Below are 25,434 nucleotides of genomic sequence, written 5' to 3'. Positions count from 1 at the left end.
TTTTTATTCAACTTTAGCTCCTACTTACTTGATCCATGGAAAATTAAGTACAATTTATCACTCAAAGATTTCATATACTGTATTTATACACACCTATACAGATAAGAACATGATGATGGAGTAGGTGGTAAACCTTTATATTCTGCATGGCAAATATTACACACACACACACACACACACACACACACACACACACACACACACACACACACACACACACAGGCTAACTGCCAACCTTAGTTGTTAGAAATTAATCTTTTGAAAAAGTCTTTAAAAGTATTGTAAATAAGACACTTTACAAAATGTTATTGAGAAAATATCTGTATTGTAAAGGTTTAGGTTATTTTTTTTTTTTTTTTTTTTTTTGCATCACTGTGATGTTTGCATCACTGTGATGTATACGTCTGTAACACTTCTCAGTGTAAGGAGGAGGCGAGAAGCAGCTTTCCTGGTTCAGGTAAGGATTTTTATTTTTCTCTCTGCAGCAGAAGTACACTCTCAGAGTTTTTATGTTGTTCACTAAGCTAATCTGAAATTACACAAACCCCTTCACAAAATAAACTCTCAACATTGTAATAATGAACTCTTTGCTTCGCACTCGGGTCTCTGGTGCCCAGGCTCTCTCTCGTCTACTTGCGGTGTGGCTCTATTTATGCCGCTCTCCCCGTGCTCACTGAAATTAGAGACAGGTGTTAGACATAATTTAACTCAGGTGTAAGCCGCCTTACGGCTTTCTCTCTCTCCGGAGAGATGCTTGACCACGCCCCCGCTGCCACATATCCCCACCGCCCGACTCAGGCCGGGGCGGCATCCGGCCTGCCTACCACACCCCCCCATTCCTGGAAAGGATGTTGGCGACAGCCATCTGCGCCCCCGGTCTGTGGACCACCTTGAACTTAAAGGGCTGAAGAGCCAGGTACCAACGGGTGATCCGGGCATTGGTATCTTTCATGCGGTGGAGCCACTGGACTGGGGCGTGATCGGAACAGAGGGTGAAGGCCCGCCCCAACAGGTAGTATCGGAGAGTGAGGACCGCCCACTTGATGGCGAGACACTCCTTTTCTACGGTGCTGTACTTAGTTTACCTCAAGGAGAGCTTATGGCTAATGTACAACACCGGGCGCTCCTCCCCCTCCACCACCTGCGAGAGTACGGCCCCCAGCCCCCTGTCTGAAGCATCCGTCTGTAAAACAAAAGGGAGAGAGAAGTCAGGTGAATGTAAAAGCGGCCCCCCGCAAAGTGCAGCTTTAACTTGCGTGAACGCCCGCTGACACTGCTCCGTCCACTGGACCGGGTCTGGAGCTCCCTTTTTAGTGAGATCAGTCAGCGGGCTGGTGACGTCCAAATAATTAGGCATGAACCTTCTATAATAGCCAGCCAGCCCCAGGAATTGTCTCACCCCCTTTTTGGTCTTGGGTCTCGGGCAGGTCGCAATCGCTGCTGTCTTGTCGATTTGGGGATGCACCTGCCTGTGGCCCAAGTGGAACCCCAGATACCGTACCTCCACCCGTCCAATCGCGCACTTCTTTGGGTTCGCTGTGAGTCCCGCTCGGCGCAGCGATCTCAGAACCGCCCTCAGATGTTGCATGTGCCGCTGCCAATCATTGCTATAAATGATGATGTCATCTAAATAGGCAGCGGCGTAAGCTGAATGCGGTCTGAGGATTCGGTCCATGAGACGCTGAAATGTAGCCGGGGCTCCAAACAAACCGAATGGAAGTGTCACAAATTGGTGTAATCCAAACGGTGTGGAGAAGGCGGTTTTCTCACGGGAAATTGGTGTCAAGGGGATCTGCCAATAACCCTTCGTCAAATCCAATGTCGAATAAAATCAAGCAGTGCCCAAACGATCGAGCAACTCATCAACGCGAGGCATTGGATACGCATCAAATTTAGACACCGCGTTGACTTTGCTATAATCCACACAGAATCACACAGACCCGTCGCTCTTAGGCACTAGAACAACTGGGCTGGACCAATCGCTGTGGGATTCTTCTATTACCCCCATATCGAGCATTGCATCCAATTCTTCCCGAATGATTTTCTTCTTGTGTTCGGGTAATCGATAGGGGCGGCTATGTACCACGACCCCTGGCTCGGTCTTGATGTGATGGTGGATGAGGTTTGTACGTCCCGGTAGAGGGGAGAACACGTCCGCAAACTCCTGTTGCAACCTAGCAACCTCCGCGAGTTGACTCGGTGAGAGGTGGTCTCTGCAAGTGACCGGGGTGAACTGTTCATGTTTTGAACTCACCTCCAGTCCGAGCTCCGCCTTCTCGGGAACTACCGTAGCCAACGTCACGGGAACAGCCTCCCTCCACAGTTTCAGGAGATTGAGGTGGTATATTTGACGTGTGCCCCCTCTATCGGTTCGTTTAACCTCATAATCGAGATCTCCCACTCATCGTGTGACCTCAAAGGGTCCTTGCCACTTGGCGAGTAATTTAGAGCTCGATGTGGGAAGCAATACAAGCACTTTATCTCCCAGTGCAAATTCCCTTAGCTGAGTTCCCCTGTCATACAGTCGGCACTGTTGTTCTTGAGCTTGGAGCAAATTCTCCTGTGTTAGCTGTCCCAAAGTGTGGAGTTTTGCTCTAAGATCAAGAACGTATTGAATTTCATTTTTGCTGTTTGAAGGTCCCTCCTCCAAGGCCTCTCACAATACATCAAGCATGCCGCATGGGCGTCATCCATACAGTAGCTTGAATGGGGAGAAGCCAGTGGAGGCTTGCGGGACCTCTCGTACTGCAAATAACAGGGGGTCGAGCCATTTATCCCAATTTCTAGCATCGTCGTGCACGAACTTACGAATCATGTTTTTGAGGGTTTTATTAAATCGTTCCACCAGGCCATCCGTTTGAGGGTGGTATACGCTGGTGCGAATCGATTTAATATTCAACAACTCGTACAGTTCGCGTAGTGTCCATGACATAAACGTTGTGCCCTGATCGGTGAGGATTTCTTTCAGTATCCCCACCCGGGAGATTATTTTGAAGAGTGCCTCCACAACACTGCGTGCTGAGATGTTACGAAGAGGCACTGCTTCCGGATATCGCGTTGCATAGTCCACCAGGACCAATACAAAGCGATGTCCGCGTGCTGACCATACTAATGGCCCGACGAGGTCCATTCCAATTCTCTCAAAGGGGACCTCGATCAAAGGGAGAGGGCACAATGGCGCTTTTAGGGTGGCCGGTGGGTTAACCAGTTGGCATTCGCGGCATGCCGCACACCACCTGCGGACATCACCGCCAGTGCCCGGCCAATAGAAACGGGCTATTAGACGGTTCAGTGTTTTCCTTTCTCCTAAGTGACCCGCCATGGGATTATAATGAGCCGCCTGAAATACTATTTCCCGACGGCTCCTTGGAATCAAAAGTTGGGTTGTATCCTCTTTAGTTTGAGTGTTCTGTGTCACTCTATACAGCCACTCATTTATAATCGCAAAATAGGGGTATGAAAGGGCGATGTCCGGCTGGAGTCGTTGACCATCGATGACTCTCACTTGGTCGAAGGCGTGTTTGTGGGTTTTGTCTCGCGACTGCTCCAAAGGGAAATCCCCCTCAGGGAATTTCCTGAGAAGGGGAGGGGTTGCAGCCTCTCCCCTCTCTCGTCATTATGACGTGGAGCTGTCGAGGATGGCCCCGGCTCCGCCTCCCCTGCCAGAGCATCGCACATTACACATCTCCCTAACTTCGTACAGGACCCATCCGTGCAAATTCCCTTTAATAAAACTCTAAAATCTGGCCAATCGGTCCCCAAAATCAGCGGATGGGTGAGGCAGGAACTAACCGCTGCCTCCACTCTATGCTTTTTCCCCCGGAATTTAATCATCAGGGTCACCACCGGATACTTGTGAATATCCCCGTGTACACATTTCACCTTCACCGTTTTAGTTGTGACCAATGCCTCGGGTTGAACCAAGCATTGGTGGATAGTGGTTTGATTACACCCGGTGTCCACCAACGCTTGGTGAGTACTCCCCTTGACACTTACTGGTATCCGGTACACTTCGGCCCGGTCGGGGGCAGCCTGTGGGAGGTCAGAGACCCACACCACCGTCCCCAGCTCCATCAGAGGGCACTGATCCTGGAAGTGGCCCGGGTCTCTGCACCTCCATCAGGCCGGCCCAGGCGCTAAGCCCGCACTTGCGTTGGCGGGCACCCCCCCCCCGAAGGGGAGAGCGGCGGGGCATTGGGATAGGGGAAGGTGTCGCCTCAGGGGCTGAAGTCCTCCTCATCTGCGTGGTGCAGGAATGGGACCTGGAGAGAGAGCAGAACGAGAGGAGAGAGGGGAGGGGGATGAGACAGAGGGAGGAGAGAGAGTGTAGGAGGGCTCTTCCGCCCTTGGGATCGCCGCCATGTGGTCCTCCGCAAGCCGGACGGCTTACTCCAATGACGCTGGGCGGTGGCACTGGACCCACTCTGCCGTCCCTTTTGGCAGTCGATGTGTTAATTGCTCCAGTACCACCTGGTCGATAATTCCGTCGACGTCGCGGTCCCCCGTTAGCAGCCATCTTCGGCAGGCATCAAGGAGCCGCTGGGCGAAGGCAAACAGGCGGTCGGAGCTCTCCAACTTCAAGCTCCAGAAGAGTTGATGACTTTCCTCCGGAGTGCGACCAACCCGTTGCAGGATGGCTCTCTTTAAATCTCCGTAGGCCAGGAGGCTCGTCGCTGGCAGTTGTTGAGCCGCGAGCTGTGCTTCCCTGGACAACAGTGGGATAAGTCGGGCCGCCCATTGGCCGAGCGGCCAGCCCCAGATCTCGGCGGTCCACTCAAACAAATCCAGGAAGGCCTCGGGGTCGTCCGCCGCCCCCATTTTCTGTAATGCGGGAGGGGGTAACGGCGTGTGAGTGTCCGGGGTCACAGCTGGGGACGCCTCCTGGCTGAGGAGGCTCCGGATCACCTGCCGGTCCTCGGCTTGAGCGTGTAGGAGCTTGACAAACCGGCGATCTTGATCTTGTCGGAGCTCAAGCAGTGTTTGCTGGTGGCTCTGATGTAGGCCAGCGAGGGCTTGGAGGATCTCCGCCAACTGGGAGGACTCTACGGGGCGACTTCCATCCATCTTCAACCAAACCTCAATTCCCGGGTTTCGGCACCAGTGTAACACTTCTCAGTGTAAGGAGGAGGCGAGAAGCAGCTTTCCTGGTTCAGGTAAGGATTTTTATTTTTCTCTCTGCAGCAGAAGTACACTCTCAGAGTTTTTATGTTGTTCACTAAGCTAATCTGAAATTACACAAACGCCTTCACAAAATAAACTCTTAACATTGTAATAGCGAACTCTTTGCTTCGCACTCGGGTCTCTGGTGCCCAGGCTCTCTCTCGTCTACCTGCGGTGTGGCTCTATTTATGCCGCTCTCCCCGTGCTCACTGAAATTAGAGACAGGTGTTAGACATAATTTAACTCAGGTGTAAGCGCCCTTACTGCTTTCTCTCTCTCCGGAGAGATGCTTGACCACGCCCCCGCTGCCACAACGTCCTTTTTAAGACGGGATAATCTTAAGTATATGTAATGAATGTTTACTGTTTTTCACGCTTGGGCAGTGCCCGCGATGAAGCAACGTTCGACGATGCACAATGTATTCTCAGCGAATGCATGAGCATTGACATGCTACGCTCGTGATAGGCGTTCTTTTGGAAGAACGCTGCCACGTCTACAGTTTCCCATAACACCAACTCTGGGGAACACAGACAGGTGTGGTGCGATGCTCAGATATGGATCACAGAAAAATTAGAGAGGTTACTGCCGGCACAAGCTTTGCGGGCTTCCTGCTCTCCATTTGTAAGTGTTTTCACCCGTGGAATATGCCGTGGAAAATTCTCCATTGGACGGAGGGCTCTTTTTCGTTGAACATATTCCCAGATGAGTGGCGTTGGAAGGCATGTTAAAGTTCAGCCAAACTCTCTATTCTCTCTAGCAAGCAGTGCTCCATGACTGCCGTCCTTCCCTGAGATGCATGCTGAAATCTCCAAAAATGTTGCATGCGCCCTACTGGGTTGGCATACACGTTTCAGGAGTGAACGCCTTTACTACGTTAAAACCAAAAAGGAGAAGGGCTTTACCATCCTTCCAAAGGTGGGAGAAGCGTTTTTAGGCACACTTATGCCCCGCTTCTGCACCTAGTAGTGCCCTTCACTCCTGTCCAAATCCTGGGGAAACATTGCGCTCTTCAAAGGGTTGCGCAACGCAACTCGTGTGAGGCGCTACTGACATATATGGGTGAAGTATCCCTCTTGATAAAATACTGTTTTGTGTGTTTTAAAATGTTTTCATTTTTTCATACAAACAAAAGACAACACTCATGATATATGCGTCCTTTTCGGTACGAAATAATCACAAGTGTATTTCCTGAACAAGGCTTGGGCAGCGCGCATGCTGAAGCAATGTTTAGCGATGCAATGTATTCTCTATGAATACAGGTATGATTATCAAAAGAGGGAGTTGTATACCTCTTGATAAAGGCTGTTTTATGTGTTTAAAATTTTTCATACAAACAAAATTTAACACTTGTGATATATACGTCCTTTTCGGTACGGAATATAACAAGTGTATTCTCCTGAACATTTATTGTTTTTCAGGCTTGGCCAGCGCCCACGCTGAAGCAACATTCAATGATGCACAATGTATTCTCTGTGAATGCATGAGCATTAACACACTACACGTTCTCGCCGAAGAATGCTGCCACGTCTGCAGTTTCCGTCAACACATCCTCTGTGGAGCACAGACAGGTGTTGTGCGAAACTCAGATACGGAACGCAGAGAATTCAGGGAGGCTACCGTTGGCGCAAGCTTTGCAAGCCCCTTGCTCTCCATTTGTAGTATCTTCACCTATGGAATATGCTAACAAAATTCTCAGCTAGATGGAGGATTCAGTTTCATTTGACTTATCCCCGGATAACTGTTTGGCAAGGCATGGTACAATTCAGCCAAACATTTTCTCTAGGTGAGCGCCCTGAAAGGGGGCAGTCCTTCCTGGAAATGCACGCCAAACTCTCCAAAATGTATCATGCTCGCTACTTGGTTCGCACACACGTTTTAGGAGTGAACGCCTCTACACGCTAAAACCAAAACGGCATGGGTGTCTCAGCTGGGCTTGTTTGGAGACGCAAATACACATTCTCCAAGAACGGCAAACTGCAAGGAAGCACTCGCAGTTTATGAAACATTTTCTCCCAATTCGTGTTGCAGCTGCTAAAAAGCCACTTTGATCATGATTTTCAGTAGAGGCACACCCTGCCGAAACCAATGCGCCTCCAGCTTCAGCCCCATCAAGCAGCGCTGAACTGGTAGTGAGACCACAGCGCCAATGACCATGACACAAAGCGTCACGGCCAGGCTTGCGCCACGGTGGGGCCCAAGCGGTGGCCAGCGCTGATTTAAGTGCAGTCAGGAGCTTAGAGTGGCAAGCACATCTGCAGCAACTGCCAATGCGCATGTCCACAGGCGTGTGCAGTTATTTTATTTTCCATCACTTGATAAACTTCAAAATTAGGGAGAATGATTCCTCTGAAAGTAATTCAGAGAGCACCTATGTTATGGCCACATCAGCTGATGCCACACTACGGTGTTCACTGTTCGCAAGACCCCTTTGTTGGGTTCATGCAGGAGGACTATGGAATACATGATGTCACAGGATAACATCTGCATTTTCTAATGCCACTATCAGGCAGGCGCACGCAAATTCTCCATCACTTGAAGAAAAAATGACTCCTCTAAAAAGGAAATTCTGACTCTGAAATCATTTCGACCAGAACTCCAGTATAAAAAAGTTGATTCAAATGAACAACAGAGTCAGTGGTGACATATATAAGTACACCAGAGGGGATGGTGGTGGCATCCAGTGTTAATTTGACACACCATCCTCCCTGGCGGTGTCATAACACCTTTCCCAGTGATGATCAGAATGCAGAATATGCTTTCTGAATTACCGGGATGACTGGCTAATTTTAACACAGTCATAGGCTCTGTATTGCAAGCACAGAGATACCTTGCTTGCACATCTGTAGCAGCTGGGTATGAGAGTCAGTTGGAAAAGTGTACTCATACTGGCTCAAATAAACAAATTTCACAGAATGGAAATGGATTTGAGCACAATGCGAGCACGGCTGGTGGATGTGTGCATCCACTCCGTTATCTGCACTTGCAAGTTTCAAGTTGGGGGGAAAATGGCTCCTGAAATAATTTTCAGAAAGCTCACAAGTTGACGGCTGCCTTAATAACAGTCACACAATTGGGTTTACTGCACATGAGACCCCTTCAGTGCTGGGCCAGTGCGAGAGTACCATGGGATGCATGGAGCCGTGGTAGATTACGCCTGCTGGTGACAAGCTGCTGTTGGCCACGTGGTCACAGTGAGCAGAAACTGCAGTTTATCAAGTGGGTGTCATGTGGCCACCACAGACGCATCCAACACAGACTGTGGAGCTCTGTGCAATAGACATCCAGCTTTCGGCACCTGCAGGGGTGCGATGCTGAAATAACTAAATTGACATAAATTGCCTTAAGTCTATGGCAGTATTTCTGGCTCTGAAAGCCTTTCATCCAGAACTCCTGTGTCTGCATGTGCTGTTCCGGATGGACAACACATCAGTGATGGCTTATATAAACAGCCAAAGGCGGAATTCGTTTGCGTCCAGTGTTGAATTTGCTGCACCGTCTTCTCTCAAATATATCCAGGCAGTTCACATTCCCGGCTGTTTGAATCACGGGGCTGATCTGCTCTCACGTTGGAGCATTCGCCCCGGCGAGTGGAGACACCATCCTCAGGTAGTCCTGAGAATTTGGGAAACATTTGGGCCAGCGGAAGTGGATCTGTTCACTTCCCAGGAGACCATACACTGCCAACTGTGGTACTCGCTGAGCCAGGCTCTGCTGGGAACGGATGCCTTAGCCCACAAATGGCCAGCAAAGAAAGGCAAATATGCGTTTCCCCAGTCAGCCTGATGCACCAAGTGCTGTGCAAGATCAGGATGGATCGGGAAGTAGTGCTACTAGTTGTGCTGAAATGGCCTAACCAGCCGTGGTTTCCGTAGCGGGTAGAGCTTCTGAATGCTCCATCATGGCAAATCCCACGAAAGGGAGATTTACTCTCTTAGGCGCAGGGCACAATCTGGCATTCACAGCTACAGCTGTGGAAGGCTATACATTTTTCCGTTGAACGGAACACAGGTGAAAGATGTATTGTCGCACACAGTGCTTGACACCATCGCAGAAGCCAGAGCCCCCTCTACCATGCGCCTGTATATGCTAAAGTGGCGAGTCTTCTAAGACTGGTGTGCATCACGGAACGAAAATCCAGCAGACTGCTAGGTGAACATGATGCTTCACTTTCTTCAAAAGCGATTTATGCGGGTTTATCACCATCAACGGTGAAGGTGTATGTTGCGGCTATTGTGGCGATCGTATTTCAATAAGCAAGCACAATCTTGTTACGAAATTCCTACGGAAGCGAGGCATTTCAGATTTTCTCTGCCAGTTACAGTCCCAGTGCGGGAGATGTCCTTGGCGCTGAAAAGCACTGCACATATGGCATAAAACCCATTTGATATATTCCCCGGAGCGGTTAGATACAAATGGGAAGGATTGCTTTAGACTGAATGTAAATGATAGCAGTAATTTTATATATGGGACAGTGGGTTCCCAAATATGTTTTATCTGCTTCACGGAAAGTTAGGCAGTTAGGGCATTTATTTATGTAGTGAATTTTTCCTAGATTTCATATTGGAAGATTCAACATTTCCTTAGCTTGGTTTAAGGTGCCCCAGAAGGCAGCCCCTTTCATAACTAGAATTGAAAGACTGTGATTCAGTCCTCCCTCCAACAGTTCATTACCTCAACTGATGTGAGTTCTATGGAAAAGATTGGCTAAACCTTGTCTATGGCAGTGTCATTAGGTGTCACTCACTGATGTGGAGCAAGAGCAGCCATATCAGTATTATGGCGTTATTTTATAGGGACCCCTAGTCGTCATTCGATGTAAGTAACGTAGAATGACTGACTTGAAAGGGAATGTCTAGGTTACTGAAATGTAACCCGGGTCCCCTGAAAGGAGGGAATGTTTCCTATTCCTGCCATGATACTGATTACTGTTGAAAAGTTGCTTAAGATCCTCTTGCTGCTTCAGTCGAAGAAGGTCCTGTCAAGCCCGTCTTTCTCCTGGCCTTTTATATGCTTGCTGAGCATGGAAACGGGACCTTGAAAGATATCTGCCAGTCAGAATTTGCAGGATTGAAAACTATTCCAAGAGATCGGGGACTCAGGAGTGACCCCTATTCATCATTTGACGTAAGTAACGTATCGTTCCCTCCTTTCAGGGAACCAGAGTTACATTTTAGTTACTTAGATGTTTTAATTTGTTCGGGAAACCAGGATTATATCCTGAAAACCATGTGTCCACTACCTGTACCTCATCCATTTTTTGGAGTTGTGCCCACACCTCTTTAGTATTCCTCAAACTATGTCTTATATATAGTGACACATGAAAAATGTCAAAATAAAAAAAAAACAAAAAAAAAAAAAAACAAAACATAATGGTTAAAGTTCCAAAAATGTGTGTTTTTTTTTTTTGTTTTTTTTTTTTTTGCACTTCCATAAATTATTTCATATCTATTTAAGTTAACTATCACAGGATATCTATTTCTTTGTGTATTACAAGAGAAATGAGTACTGTATTCATACAAATACGTAAATACTATATCACGTTGACTTTCTGTGCAACAGTGAACTATCAACAGTGGTGAATTATTAGTATTATATATGCGTATACACATACATAATATACATGTTATTTCTTACTGAAGGTGGCACTGATGTTTCAGTGATTGACTTGATTTACATTTGACATTGCTATTTAACAAAGAAACAACATCGAATTAAACTTATAGCAAATACAACACATGAGAAGTATATGACTTTTGTCATTTGGGTGTACTACTGAAATAATTTAAGCTGTGCATCTAATTAGACTCAACAAGTGCCTGAGAAAATACACATAAGATACACATACGCTACACATACATTTCACATGTGTAGATTATGTGTAGCTCAATATGTTTTTGACAGACAGTTACATCTAATGAAATTTCAGTGTGAAAATAATGAATCCTCTTCTTGATTTGTCCTGATTTGTTGCATTATCTCTTTAATTTATGAAAAAGAAAACATCAAAATATATTTTATTTTATTGTTTTTTAATTGTCTTGAAAATATTATTAAAATTTTACACTATCTGGGCACTTTGTACATCCATTTTTGAAAGATATAAGTGCCAGGTCTCTAAAGACCCGAATATGTAAGAGTGTTTGGGAAAATTACCATTCATTCAAGGGTTAATGTGCCAGGAAATGGAGTCTGAACATGAGCAGCTTCTCCTGCACACAGACATCCGCTGGTTCTCAAGAGAGAGAATCATACAGTCTTTATGAACTTCGCGAAGAGGTGAAATCGTTTTTAATTAAAGGCAATTGCAAAGCACTTTGACGACACCCAGTGGCCAGTCTTTGTGCCATAACTAGTTAATATATTTGACAGGCTTAATACCCTTAACATGTCCTTGCAGTGTCGAGATGCAAACCTTTTGCTTCTTGCTGACAAAATTAGTGCTTTCAAAAATTAGACCTCTGGTGTGATCGTCTGATAATTTTTTTTTTTTTTTTTTTACATGTTCCCATGCTTTTCAGATTTCACCAAGGAAATAATCGGGACTGTAGGTAACTCTCCTGTCACACCTGCACTATTAGAACAGTTACAGTAAATGTACTGAAACAATAGTTCAGCTCCTATTTCTTAGAAGACTACAGTTCCTTTTTGTGGGTTCGTGATCCATTCATTTGCACAGCAAAAGATCTTACTTTGAACATGGAAGAACAACTTGTCAAATTAATGAGTGACAGCAGTAATGGGCGAGTATCCTCAGCTTTATGGCGCAGCTATAACTTTGCTTCTGCCTTGTGCCTCCACATATTTGTGCAAAGCAGGGTTTTCAAAGTTGATGGAACTGAAGAATAAATACCACCATATTGCACAAGTCGAAGCAGATTGAGCTACTTCCAGAAAAATGCAAGCTCATCCTTCACACTGATAGGCCACATTTGACTGCATTTGTTTCTAGATGCGTGTAATTAAGCGTATATAATTCGCCTTCATTGATTCATTGCTCTTCAAATTTGTATTCAATTTTAAGTTCTCATCCAGGTTCTTATTTTTCAAGTTCATAATACCTCATCCCAAAAAGGACATATTACAAATATATATATATATATATATATATATATATATATATATATATATATATATATATATATATATATATATAAATTATATATATACAGTATATATATATATATATATATATATATATATATATAATTTATAAAAAATCGTAAGATTTTCATTACTTAGTATTGAGATGTAAAATGCTGAAAAAAATTACTAAACATTTATTAACTTTTTCATGACATTCTGAACTAAACTGTTGAGAAACACTTGTCTGATTGATTTCAAATGCTGATTTAGCTCCCTCTCACACAGATAAGTGGGTGTAAGTTAGCAGCAGTGTAAACAGGGCAAACAGGTGAGTGACCACATGTTTTTCTTTGCTGCAACATGTGCATTGTTGAGGGAAAATATAATGAGAATATACATATGGATATAATGTAATATTTGATGTATATTTCTACTGTATGTTTAACTTTTATATGATGTCTTGATGCTCTTAAGATTTGACATGCTAAACAAATAGGTATCAGCTTTCAATCTGAATTAGTATATAGTTATATGGATGACAAGTGTTAGTAATTCAATTTTATTTCAGGATTCAGATAATTCATACTGTGCATGGTTTAGAGAGGACGAGCTAAAAAATGTCTTATATAGAACCTTCAGGCAATTTCCCAAAGGAAGGACACAGTGAGCAGTTATTTGAATTTGCAGTACTAGGATCAAGCAAAATGGAGGGACAAAAATATTAATCATTAATTTGATGGTGTACAAATCTTATCTCAATTTTGGGATGAGATTCCTTTTAAAATACACAGTCAATGTCGTGTTCATAGTGTGTTCTGCATGATCAGCCTTTATCATGGATTTCAATGAGCTTTGTAATTGGAAATGGTTCTTTCTAGTCTCCTTCCTATTCCTTTCTGTACATGGACGAACCTCAGGGCCGTAAGTAATTTTCTGTCTTATCTCGTAGTGTTTAGTCATCTGCATACTATTTTATATGACTATACAAAGCAACATGAGAAACACTCCAGAATATCTTGAAACATAGAAATCTTTATTGCTTTTGAATCAAGTAGTATTAGTTTTGAGTCCGAGTCTTTAAACAATCAAGTCCGAGATGAGTCCGAGTCCAAAAGGGGCCGAGTCCGATTCAAGACAGAGGCCATAACAGGCCGAGTCCGAATGAATCTGTTCATGAATCTGAATTAAAATTGTAACTTTAAACTCAACATCAATATTTTAAGCTTATTTTAAACTTCACAACTAAGAAAAACCGTTTGTCAATATAAATGTAATAAAAACTCCTCTGTTGCATTTCATATATAGGCATACATTTTATGATTAGTATCCTGCTGAACAGACTTCAAAGTGGTTTCAGAATGAAAGCCTACGCTTTAGGTGTATGAAGACAAAACTGTCCTTCAACACAATTATTATTGCATTCTGTTGACATTTCAATTATTTGTTGCTTCCCCCCTCCACTCAAACATAGACTAAAGAAAGTGAAAGCTGCGTTAGTCATTACAACAAGGGTTATGTTTCAATATTTTAATTTAGTTTTTATTTCTACTTCATTTTCAATTTGTCAATTCAATTTAATTTAGTTATATTTAAAAATATCCCTATCTAAAGAAATAATAGTCTTTACTGAGATTTATTTCTGAATCTTTTTTCTTTATCTGCCAATTGATTTGGGAAAATACATACAAATGAGTCAACACAGTAGTAATTAGCACTCGCTGAGAAGTTATGTCTCACGATTTGACTGCAAATGCTACATCCAAAAACACTGGAAAAGCCCACTGATAATATTAGGGCCATGTCATCATGGACAAGATTTTCGAGTTAATTTGCGGGAAACCACACAATGTCCGATGCATCCATGTACGTCTCGCAGCAGCTGCCACAGAAGAAAAAAAAAAGATATTTGCTTGAGTGGCAGCCAGGTTGGTTTGCAATCAGTCTGAAATCTTTAAATACCAACCAAAGAAAATTACACTGAGCTCTTCTTTATCCGCAAAAACATCAATAATAATTTTGAGTCATAAATTTAACAGAATTGTCTTTCAAAAATGCCAGAGATGTAGGCTAAAAAAAACGTACATAAGTTACCCGGTGGTTTACAATAAAAATAAAATAAAATAAGTCCTCATTATCCTAGACCATGTTTTCTCTGTGAGGCTTCTGCTCTAACCAGCCTAGGTGGATCTGTCTTTTAGTACTTTTCTAACATTAATTTGGTATCTCACTATGGGAATCCCCTTGGGATTGCAGTGATAAGGGAGTCCCACCTCCCTAATATAATTCCCTGACATAGGTACTGCTATTCTTGTTTTCATCCCCGTGAAGACCATTGGAAGCAATCCTCAGCAGGGCTTGCAAGGGAACAAATCTGCAGGGGGAAATGTCAAGTTGCTTTATGGGACTGGCCTGGCTAAATTTGAGTGTCAAGGGTTTACCCCCGAGGGTGACTGAAACAATTCATGCGAGGGTGGCCTCAATGCGCTTTGTTTACAATCAAAAATGAGGTGTGTTTGAGCAGTGGTACTTTGCACACAGACACATTGTTCCATTTTTAGGTTCGTGGCAGAAGTCTTGTGTTTCCTTAGGAACTTTTGGATAAAGGCAGAGCCTTTTCTACCATCAAGATTTACTTCGCAGCCATATCGGCTTGTCATGTTGGAGTTGACTCAAATACAATAGGTCAGCACCTGCTTGTTTGGAGGTTTATGGTGGGTGCTCGTGATTTGAACATGGTGTCAAATCCTCTAGTTTTTTCATGGGTCTGTCCATGGTCGTAAACACGCTTTCTCAGTCTCCCTTTGAGCCAGTTGAATGTATAGAATTAAAGTTTGTTTTGTTAAAGGCAGCTTTGTTATTGGCATTAAAGGCTGCAAAGCATAATAATGAACTCCATGCTTTGTTGGTTCATCACTCTTGTATGTGTTTTGCTGTGAATTTGTCGAGAGTGGCTCTTAAGATATGTCCAGCCTTTGTGCCTAAGGTGAGCAACTAAACTGTAAGCTGGTGAAGTTGCTGGCTTTTCACCCACCACCTTTTTTTCTCGTTGAAGGATGAGTGGCTTCACTGTTTGTGTTCAGTTCATACTCTGCGTTTGTATGTGGAAAGAACAAAAGCATTAAGGAGAAGTAATCAGCTTTTTGTTTTGTGGGCTGATTCTCATAAAGGCAGACCAATATCATGACAGCACTTGCTTAATTGGGTAGTGGAGGCTATTATATTAAGTTAAAGTAGCCTGGGGTTGTGACCTCTGGAGGGCTTGAGGGCTCTATCCGTCAGAGGCATGGCAACCTCGTGGCCGCTGTTTAGGGGCGTTTCAGTCCAGGACATTTGTGCAGCGGACATTGGGCATCACCTGACACTTTTGTCCGATTTTATAGACTGGATGTTACGGAGCTGTCATTGTCTCATTTAGTCCTTGGTGTAGATGGTCAATCTGCCGATGTATAAACCAAACAAAAATACAATAAATAAACAAACAAAACAACAACATAATGAAATCACAAGTATGTTCTTTGTTTCCCCCATCCATTCTTTAACAATTGATTGGGTTTTCTGGTATATTGGACACTGCAAATTTGTTGATCAGTCAACTTCGGACAGCATATCTGCAATTAGGGGGTTTTGAATATATCCCATAGTGAGATACCCAACAAATGTTAGAACTTTAGGTCACTCATGTAACCCTGGTTCTCTGATAACAGGTGTGAGGTATCTCACCACACTTCCCTCCTTGCAGTTGAACAGAGAAGAGATATGCAGAGAATGAAGAAGGGACCTATGGCAGTGACTTATTTGAGGGAGGTGGGACTCCCTTATTACATCTGTGATTGGTCTGTCAACTGACAGACATGGAGTTATTGGTGCTTCCAAGATTGGTCAAGCCGGAGGCGATTCCCCATAGTTGGATACCTCTCTCTTGTTATCAGAGAACCGGGGTTACGTGAGTAAATCTAAAGCTTCCCGTTGCTTCTCTGCCTGTTGATTCCTGGCTGCCCTGCTGCCAGTGAACTCACCTATGCCTGCTGGCTCACCACCCATCAACAGACTGGCCTGCCTGCCTCATCATTGATGTTTCCTGATTCAGCCATCTTTCCACGCTTCCCCTGTCTTCCGCCAGCCAGTTCTCCACCCCCCTGAAACTGTGCATTTTACCTCCCCAATAAAGCCTTTTTGTTTTACTCTGCATTGAGTACTCATCCCTTCATCCACACCTGACAATTTAGGGCTCATGGTTGTTGTTTTTATTTTATTTGAACATGTACAAGCGTATTAAATATCATTTGTAATAACAGTAATAAAAAACAAACATAAAACTCAATAAATTTTTTTTACATTTTTTTATTTGAATTCTCAAATCTGTGTTTGAAGCAGCTTTTTAAATTCCACTTTATTTACTCCCAAATTAAATGAACCAGAACACTCAACTACATCTAAACCGGAGTTTCCCTGCACCTACAGTCTGTATTAGGGGTGTGCAGCAAAGCCATGATCTGTATTTGTATCTGTATCTGTTCATATGACAAAATTATCTGTATCTGTCTCTGTATTCGGACAGAAACGGGTGTGGGCGGGGCTTAAAACGGAAGTGTTTCAAAACTAAATGAAACACACTTTTTAAAGTCTTACATTTATAGATTCTATTAATAAAATATGCCTTGTATATGCTTTTTCATAATAATAACCTAATAATAATAATAATAATAATAATAATAATAATAATAATTATTATTATTATACAATTATTATTTAACAAATATTATTTTATTCTTTTTTTTTTTCTTACCAGATGAAGCTGAACTTGTAGGCTACATTAACTGGAATATTTTGTGTTTTTTCCTGGTATTTCAGATATTAATATCTGCATGAAACAGAATTTTCCTTTGTTTTTGCATGTATAACAACATTATTCTGGTGGCAAGAGGTGGCAAGCAAGATGTGAAATGTCAAGCACACATTTTGCAGTGAATAATACATACATACAAATTCAAACATTAAAGGAAATTAAAATAAAATCAATATAGACTACAATCTGGTGAAAGTCCCGTAAATCTATCAGGAATTTTTACGATAGGACACCATTATTTAGTTAAATAATAATAATAAATTTATATAGCGCCTTACCAGAGTTCAAGAACACTTAACATTTTCAAATTTAGCACAGTTTAAAGAAGAAGAAGAGAAGCATGTTTCAGTTTCTTTGTTTTACATAAGGAGGGATATTCCTAATAGATAAATACTCTATGGAGCATTTAAACCTTTATGGAGCATTTTAACTTTTTTCAGAATAAAGTCTTAACCAGTTAATAACTTTAATCGCTGATGTGGATATAAATGCGGACAACTTAAAAGGTGCAGTATGTAAGATTCAGAAACCCTTGTTATTAATGACACCTGTGGCCGTTAAGTGAACTGCACTCAGCTACCTGTTGTTTGTGCTCGTGCTTGTGCACACACTCCATAGGGACGAGCAAGAGAGCATCCAAAACAATGACGTAACGTACAAAGAGACTGAACGTGTTCACCGACATCATGCTGACAGATGAGGTAGCATAGTTTTTTTTTTTTTTTTGATTAACAATTTTTTAATGATTCACATAAATGTACCTCATAGAACAAAACATATATACATAGAATAAAACTTAACCCCAACTATTACTCCTCCCTCTCCCTCTCCCAATCCCACCCTAACCCCAGCAACATAACAGTGGTCTTAAATGACATAGACACACATGCACACACACACACACACACACACAAAAAATAAATAAATAAAAAAACACACAACAACAATGACACATCCACAAATGACAAATACCCGCCCCATTTCTCCACGAACACTTTATACCTCCCCAATCCTCTGAATGTCACTTCCTCAAAGGCCGCCATCCTTCCCATCTCCGAGCACCACTTCTGAAAGGAGGATGCTCCAGCCAACCTCCAGCCCCTCAAAATGATCTGCCTGGCGATCATGACACTGGTTGACAACCAGTCACATACCTCAGCATTAAGTGAACTGACTATCGAACATCTTGAGGAACCATTAAAGTGTGAGACTGAGTTTCTAGTCATCATTAAGTATTGTTATGTTGAGAGGACACTAGATGACATCATCACTGACATCGTCTTTATGGTGAGTACAAAATACGACAGCAGTCAATACTGTAGTGTAATTGTTTTAAAAGTATTAATAGTCAGCATTGGTCAGTTTGTTTGCAGTGTGTCATCTGTTTTTCTTAGGTCTTGTCCAGAGGCGTGATAGTTCATCATGGATATGAGAAAGCTGAAGTGAAGACTTCTAATGGATTAGCAAGTGGCACAATCTCATTCAAACTCTATGTTAATGTTGATCTTGCTCCAGCAGTGCAGATTCTGGCATATTGTGTTCTGCCCTCTAAGAAAGTAGTTGCTGGTAGCACAGTTTTCAAGACTGCAAAGTGTTTGAAAAGCAAAGTATAAAGTTTTGGATTTGGTTAGGTACTGCTGCCTTTATATACATTGTTATAAAACTATGAATTCTGATTGGATGAGCCATATACAAAGCCATTGGAACATGACAGTAAATGCACACCTGCAACTGCAAACAGCCTACCGTTAGACTAATGCACTAAATTACTTCGTGGAAGAAATGTTTATTCCGATTATTGTCTAAAACAAATTCAACTCTTTACTAAATATTGATGTATTATATATTGCAGTTTAAGTCACAAAAGCAATAAGTCACTGGTTTGTATAATTACTGTGCATTACAGTAATTTTACCTCAGGCTTTAGACTCTTTGTGTCGTGCCTAAGAACATGGTAAAATTATTTTAATGCATGCCATCTTATGGCTTATTGCTTTTTATTTTAATCGAATGTCTCCAATTTTATAACAGGAATAGAATGTAACATCATACAGTGAACTATCTTACATGATGTTGTTGTTACAGGTGTTCCTGCAATTTTCTCCAGCTAAAGCAGTTCCAGGTGAAGAAAATACTTTGCAGCTCTCAGCTGAATCTGGTTCACTGTGTGGCCTCAGTGCTATGGATCAGAGTGTACTGATCCTGGAGTCAGGAAGTCGTCTAAATACTGACAAGGTGAAAATGTAAAATTTATATAAAATAAATCACAATGTTAAATAATATAAACTGCAAGTAGTATGTGCAAATAGTGTTAGATACTATCTGCACCCCTAATTAAATACTGACATACAGTATAAGGGCATCACTGCAGCATGTTTATTGTGTTTATTTAGAGTCCCACAGACACCCTACACCAACCCCTTAAACCTATCCCTAACCTTACCTTACAAAACATTTACTACAGTAACCATACTATCACCATAGTACTTTGTAGTAATATTATAGCAACCTCAGAATTAAACATGGTTACTGTAGCAACACCATGGTTAATTGCATTAAAAGTATGGCTTCTGTCAAAAAACATGGTTACTACATTATTACTATAATAAAGCTATGGCTAATTTTACCCAGATCAAATCTTTCTCTCAACCCCCGATCTTTACCGTGACCAAATCACTGCGAGGAAATCAACCTTTATATACATTTGTATCTATTATTATAAGTAATATTAAAGTATACACATACACATACCTTCACACGCAGACACAAACATTCCTGTATAAAACAGACATGACAGATTTAACAAACATAACAAAAAAACTAAATCAGTGGTACTACTGTCTAAAAGGGATTTGGCAAGAGCAAAATTTCTTGCACACATTAGTCTAAATAGGGCTTGAAAGAGGAAATTGTCCACATTTTATTCTGCACCCATCTGATGCCGAACCAGCTTGCAGCATACTCACACATCAACATTCGAAAGTTCATGCAAGTAAATAGAATAGATTATGCTTAAAAACATAGTGAAGATGTATTAATGTTTTATACTTGAGTTGTACAGTTGTTTTGATGAAGATTAGTTGAAAAAACAATATGTTGCTTTCATAACTTTTGACCACCAAGTTGCACTGAGCAGTTAAGAGTAATAGGAAATTCATTCAAATTACTAGTAATTCTCACATTAGATGTTAATATACATTTTATATCATGTTATATTTAGATAAAAAAGATGTCTACACATGTATCACAGTGGTTTTGCTGTAGTAAATGTATATTTTTAAATGTCAAAGAATTTCTACATTTCATTATTTAATAGCATATTAATTAATAACTTTTAAATTTGTCAGTTAACATGCCAAAAATATCAAAGTTTTTACATGTTTGAACAGTTAAGAACTTATTTATGGTTTACAATATAGTTTTAGATGAAAACCATCGGGTTATGAATGCTTGAATTCCACCGGGTCAAAATTGACCCGTGAATGCAAACGATGTATGTAGATTCAGAACGCAGGAGGGTTAAAAGTTCAAACTAGTAAAATTGACCCGTAAGTCCATTCAAGGCTAGCGACACGATTAAAAGAGCAACATAAAGCTGAGAAACTTATAGCTTTTATAAAACGACAGCAATATGAATAAAGTTTCAAATCTTGAATAAATGGTTATAAAAACAAACGTCCAATTAAAGAGGATTATGAAGATAATGCGACTAATATTTGACTGGTCATGTGATCTCAACATGGCGGTGCTCATAAATGTGTGCCCAGCACCATGTTTAATAAAGCACCTTTTTCTCTAGACTAAAATGACTAGTATGAGTGTACATAATTTTAAACATATGTAATATATATATATATATATACACACAGTACTGTGCAAAAGTCTTAGGGACATAAGATGTTTCACAGCCTAAACAGATAGAGACAGCCTAAATATATAGAAGAACTGTGGTGAATTCTCCAAGAAGCTTGGAACATCCTATCTGCCAACAACCAAGAAAAACTGTGTCCAGGAGTACCTAGGAGAATTGGTGCTGTTTTAAAGGCAAAGGCGGTTACACCCAGGTCCTCCTACGAAGAAAAACAAACAAACATCCAGACTGCAGCGATACTAGCGCTGCAGTTTGACACCAGACTAATATAATGAGAAGTCTGTAGAATTTAATGTTTAATCAGTGATACAGTTTTTTTTTTTTATCTTACATTACATTGCCATTGCAGTCAGTATCGGGTTGTCCTGATGGCATTGAAGATGCACAGGAATGCCTTGAAATTAGACCCCGCCGAGCTCTGCCAACAGACCATGCTTATAAAAGCTTGAAGGTAACAAACTGTTCATACAATGGAAGTTTAAGGGATAGTTCATCCAAAAATGAAAATTCTTTCATCATTTACATACCATCATGCCATTCCAAACCTATATGACTTTTTGTCTTCCATGGAACATGAGGAGACATTCTAAAGAATGCTTCTCTTTTTTTAAGACCGGTCATGTCCACACTAATACGTTTTTGTTTGAAAATTCCTTCATTTCCCTACGCTTATGCCTCTCATCCACACTAGAACTCTCTCCATCCTCGCATACTTTGGAAAATGATGATGCTAGGGACTGGAAATTGAGGTTTCAAACTTCAAACTTAGTGTGGGTGTGGCCTCAGTCCTTAACATTCTGCCTAACATTTCCTTTTGTGTTCCTTGGAAGAAATATACCCACCCCAACTGAAGTTAAATCTTTGAGCGTTAAAGCTAAGAGTGAGGGAGATTGCAAAAAATCTTTTGGACAAAGCCTATTTTTGACTTTCTCAGTCAAGTAAGAACAAATATGAATTTATGTCTTTAGTTTGTCTAACAAGTAACTCTGAATAACTAAAGTGTCTCAAAATGCAAGAATACAAAATGAGCTCGAGTGATAGTTTTCAGTAGTTACTGTTAATAAATTGTTTTCACATTATAACAATTATAAGTGAGATAAACTCTGGATTTGCCATTTTAATTGTATTTATTTTGCACTCACTTACTTGTATTGTTGGTATTAATAGACAAATAACCAATTATCCAACTGGTTTAATTTTTTTTGTCTTTTCCAGATATGATGGTCCACAAGCAAGAACTAACATGGTCATTGTGGACATTCACAGCAGATACATCATTGGTGCGTTTGAGTATGTGAATAATTAACCACAAACTTCAGTAGGTTCTACATTTACACATCACATGCATTTTTAAGGAGGAACAGTAATTTCAGTTCTTTTATATCATTGCCTTTCAAGTTTAAATAAAGTTATAGATATTGGTCTTAACACAGCAAATTTAAGGTGTAGCCTAGTGGTTATGGACCTGGGATGTTATTCGAATGGTTGCATGTTCAAACCCTACAAGGGATGATCCATTAACTGCCCCCATTAAGCAATGCCCTTAACCCTGGTTTTCTCCATGGAATTGTCCAGAGTCACATTGAATCCAAGATGGTGCAGCTATGACCGGATATTATCTATAAATCTGTATACTATCCTGTTGGGCACGTGACCAATCACAGCTTCAATCTCGACAACATTCGAATGCGTATTTTGTGGAGCGAGTTTATTCTAAAGATGATCATGTCATAATTTATTTGAAAGAGGTGAGAGAACAACATTCATGAGCATGACATGAGTGTATATATACTGTATGAAATGTAGGAAGATAAATTCACATTTTATTATATTCCATCTTCCAAAATGTCATTATCTAATTAGAGTATACTTTTGTTTACTGCAGGTTCCAAAAAACATTCCTTTGAATTACCTGATGCAACTGGAGCAGGTTGTTCCAGTGAAGAATCTCAAGCCAGCTGTGATCAAAGTCTATGATTACTACCAAACATGTAAGATTTGATATGCTTTTATTTCTATGATGGCATCATGAAGTGAGTATCAATTATTATTAAGCTCATTTCTGGATGTAAACATTTTTCTTCAGGTGATGAGTCAGAGACTGAGTACTCCCACTGTGAATAAGGTGTTGTGCTTCAGTTCTGCAGCTCCATAGTACACCTTGGATGACGTTGAACACTCACTACATTTTTAAAGTTACGTTTTGTTTAGTCTTGTTTTTTCTTGCTCTGAAAATCATTTACAAGTTCATGAAACAGAAGCTTCTCATATAATGTGTAATGATAAAGCCCATCAGCCTTAAAAGAATATTCTGGGTTCAATACAAGTTAGGCTCATCCGACAGAATTTTTGGCATAATACTGATTACCACAAAATCTAATTTTGACTTGCCCCTCCTTTTCTTAAAAAAGATTAAAAAGTCTGGGTTACAGTGAGGCACTTAAAATGGAAGTCAATGGGGCCAAACCATAAACGTTAAAATACTCATTGTTTCAGAAGTATAGCCACAACATGTAAACAATATGTGTGTTAACAACATTTTAGTGTGATAAAGTCGCCTACTAACCTTTTCTGTGTAAAGTTATAGCTAATTTTACAAATTTGTTGTCATGATGATGTAATGTTAACAGACCCCAAAATGACTGTAAAAATTTAAAAATGATTTTAACAGAAAAATTAATGTAAGTGCTTTTATAAAATTACAAGCTTCATATTTCTGCCTTTTAAACCCTTTAAAAAAAAAATTAACCTTGAGGGATGAGGTATACCAATGACTATTAAAAGTGATGAAAACAAGTTATGGTGAACTCACTGTGTTTTTCTTATTGTTTGAAGTGGTTGCATACATGCTTTGGCAACATTTCAGCCAAAGTCAGCCAAAATATTTTATTTTGAGACTGACACAAATATGGCAGACCATATTAACCCCAAATCAATAAAAAAAAAAAAAAAAAAAAAAAAAGAAGGAAAAAAAAAAAAGAAATATTATATTTTGCATAAAGAAAGTCAAACCCACATTTAGGACAATTAAGGTTGTTTTTGCATTTAAGAACCTGGGGAGTACTTTTATGATGTATAAATACTTTAAAATTTAAATAATATGTCATTTTTCATGTTGTGGTAATGAGAATTTTGGGGTAAATTGTGGATAAATGTCATGAAAATAATGTCACAAATGTAAAAATCTTAATGGCCCTAAAATAAGCTTTATTTTCTAAATGGTAAATATAATTTCTTATTTGTTTCTTTTGATTTTGAAGTAAAATAGGACCAGGACAAATTATTATTTTTTGACTGATTTTGACTCATGCTTTGGTATATTAGGTACAAATCTGACAACAGCAAAAAATTCACCCTCAGGGTAACTGGTAACACCTATTGAACATTGCTTTTAGTGTCCTCTTGGACAGCACTTCATTCACACATCATGCGCATTTCACATCACTAAGTTTCAGAGCTTTTCATTCTGAATTAGCTGAGGTTCATGAGCCAGCCAATTACAGATTGCTTATGCCAGGAATGTTCCAGAAGTTTTCGAGTTTTACTGCACTCATTAGTTTGTCTCTCATCCAGTCCCATTGCATGTGGATCATGAACATAACATTTTACATTAAAACTGATTCATTAATTGATCTGTCTGGACAATAAAACAACTAAAAAAACAGGGAAAGGATCAGAGACTCAAAGTGGGTTGAAATCATTGTATTCTTTTTTGGTAAAATACATGTCAAACATCCAAATCAGGATCAGAAGATCAATCCAAAATGGTAAACAAATCCAAAACACACAGAATGACAGTAGAAATAGACAGAGCAAGGTTCAAGATAAAATCAATATGGGAATGACAGCAAGTACACTGCAAGACCTTGTAATAAGTTAAATCATTGTGGAGGTCAGACTAGTTTTCAGGGAGATACAGTGGTGCTGTATTAGTGATGTAACAAAAAGTGCTATACTAATTATATTTTTTGTCATTATTTCTTATTCTCTTTTAAATATCAATACACCATAATATAAACTAGATTAGTTAAGTGTCTTTTAATTGCACAATTAATGTTACACTACAAATTTTGAGATGGACTTTCAGAAGTCATGTTCAGTGGTATTGCATGGGACAAAGGGGTTTACAAAAACAAACACCAGCTTACAGTAACTCTCCCACTCAGATTAAGTGGGTGAATGTGCTTGATGACGTTAATTATCAGTAGTAGTAGTATTTGTTTAAAGAGGGTTAAAGGTCAGTGTTCCTTTCTAGGTAGATGGGGATTAGGATTTTGTTTAGATGTTCACACTTTAGCATTTTCATTTTTTTTCTTTAAAGATCTCAGTTGAGTCCTTGCTTTTGCACGCGACTACTGATATGAATTGATTTTTTAAATCAACATCAAGACTTTAACTTATAATCTATATGAATGTATAAAGAAAAGTGTTCTATACCATAAGTCCCCATTTCTTTCAAGTTTTTTACCATTTG

General features: G+C 40.6%; 1 long non-coding RNA gene across 4 annotated transcripts; it reads left to right on the top strand.

The window, feature by feature from the left end:
- Window positions 1-12,869: 12,869 nt before the first annotated feature.
- LOC127422514 (uncharacterized) lies at window positions 12,870-23,878 on the top strand. Of its 4 annotated transcripts, XR_007894190.1 has the most exons (8): window positions 12,871-13,164; window positions 15,948-18,376; window positions 18,484-19,324; window positions 21,310-21,411; window positions 22,176-22,240; window positions 22,536-22,708; window positions 22,846-22,951; window positions 23,047-23,877. It is a non-coding gene; the product is annotated as an uncharacterized LOC127422514 (long non-coding RNA). The 4 variants fall into 4 exon arrangements; XR_007894192.1 differs by having other exon boundaries at window positions 12,870-13,164; window positions 15,948-19,324; window positions 22,176-22,250; window positions 23,047-23,878; XR_007894191.1 differs by having other exon boundaries at window positions 12,870-13,164; window positions 15,983-19,324.
- Window positions 23,879-25,434: the final 1,556 nt, after the last annotated feature.

This window comes from Myxocyprinus asiaticus, chromosome 31, assembly GCF_019703515.2.
Source record: "Myxocyprinus asiaticus isolate MX2 ecotype Aquarium Trade chromosome 31, UBuf_Myxa_2, whole genome shotgun sequence".
In the NCBI taxonomy this organism is placed as follows: Eukaryota; Metazoa; Chordata; class Actinopteri; order Cypriniformes; family Catostomidae; genus Myxocyprinus; species Myxocyprinus asiaticus.
The sequence above is the reverse complement of the archived record's forward strand: the minus strand, read 5'-3'. Positions and strand labels throughout refer to the sequence as shown.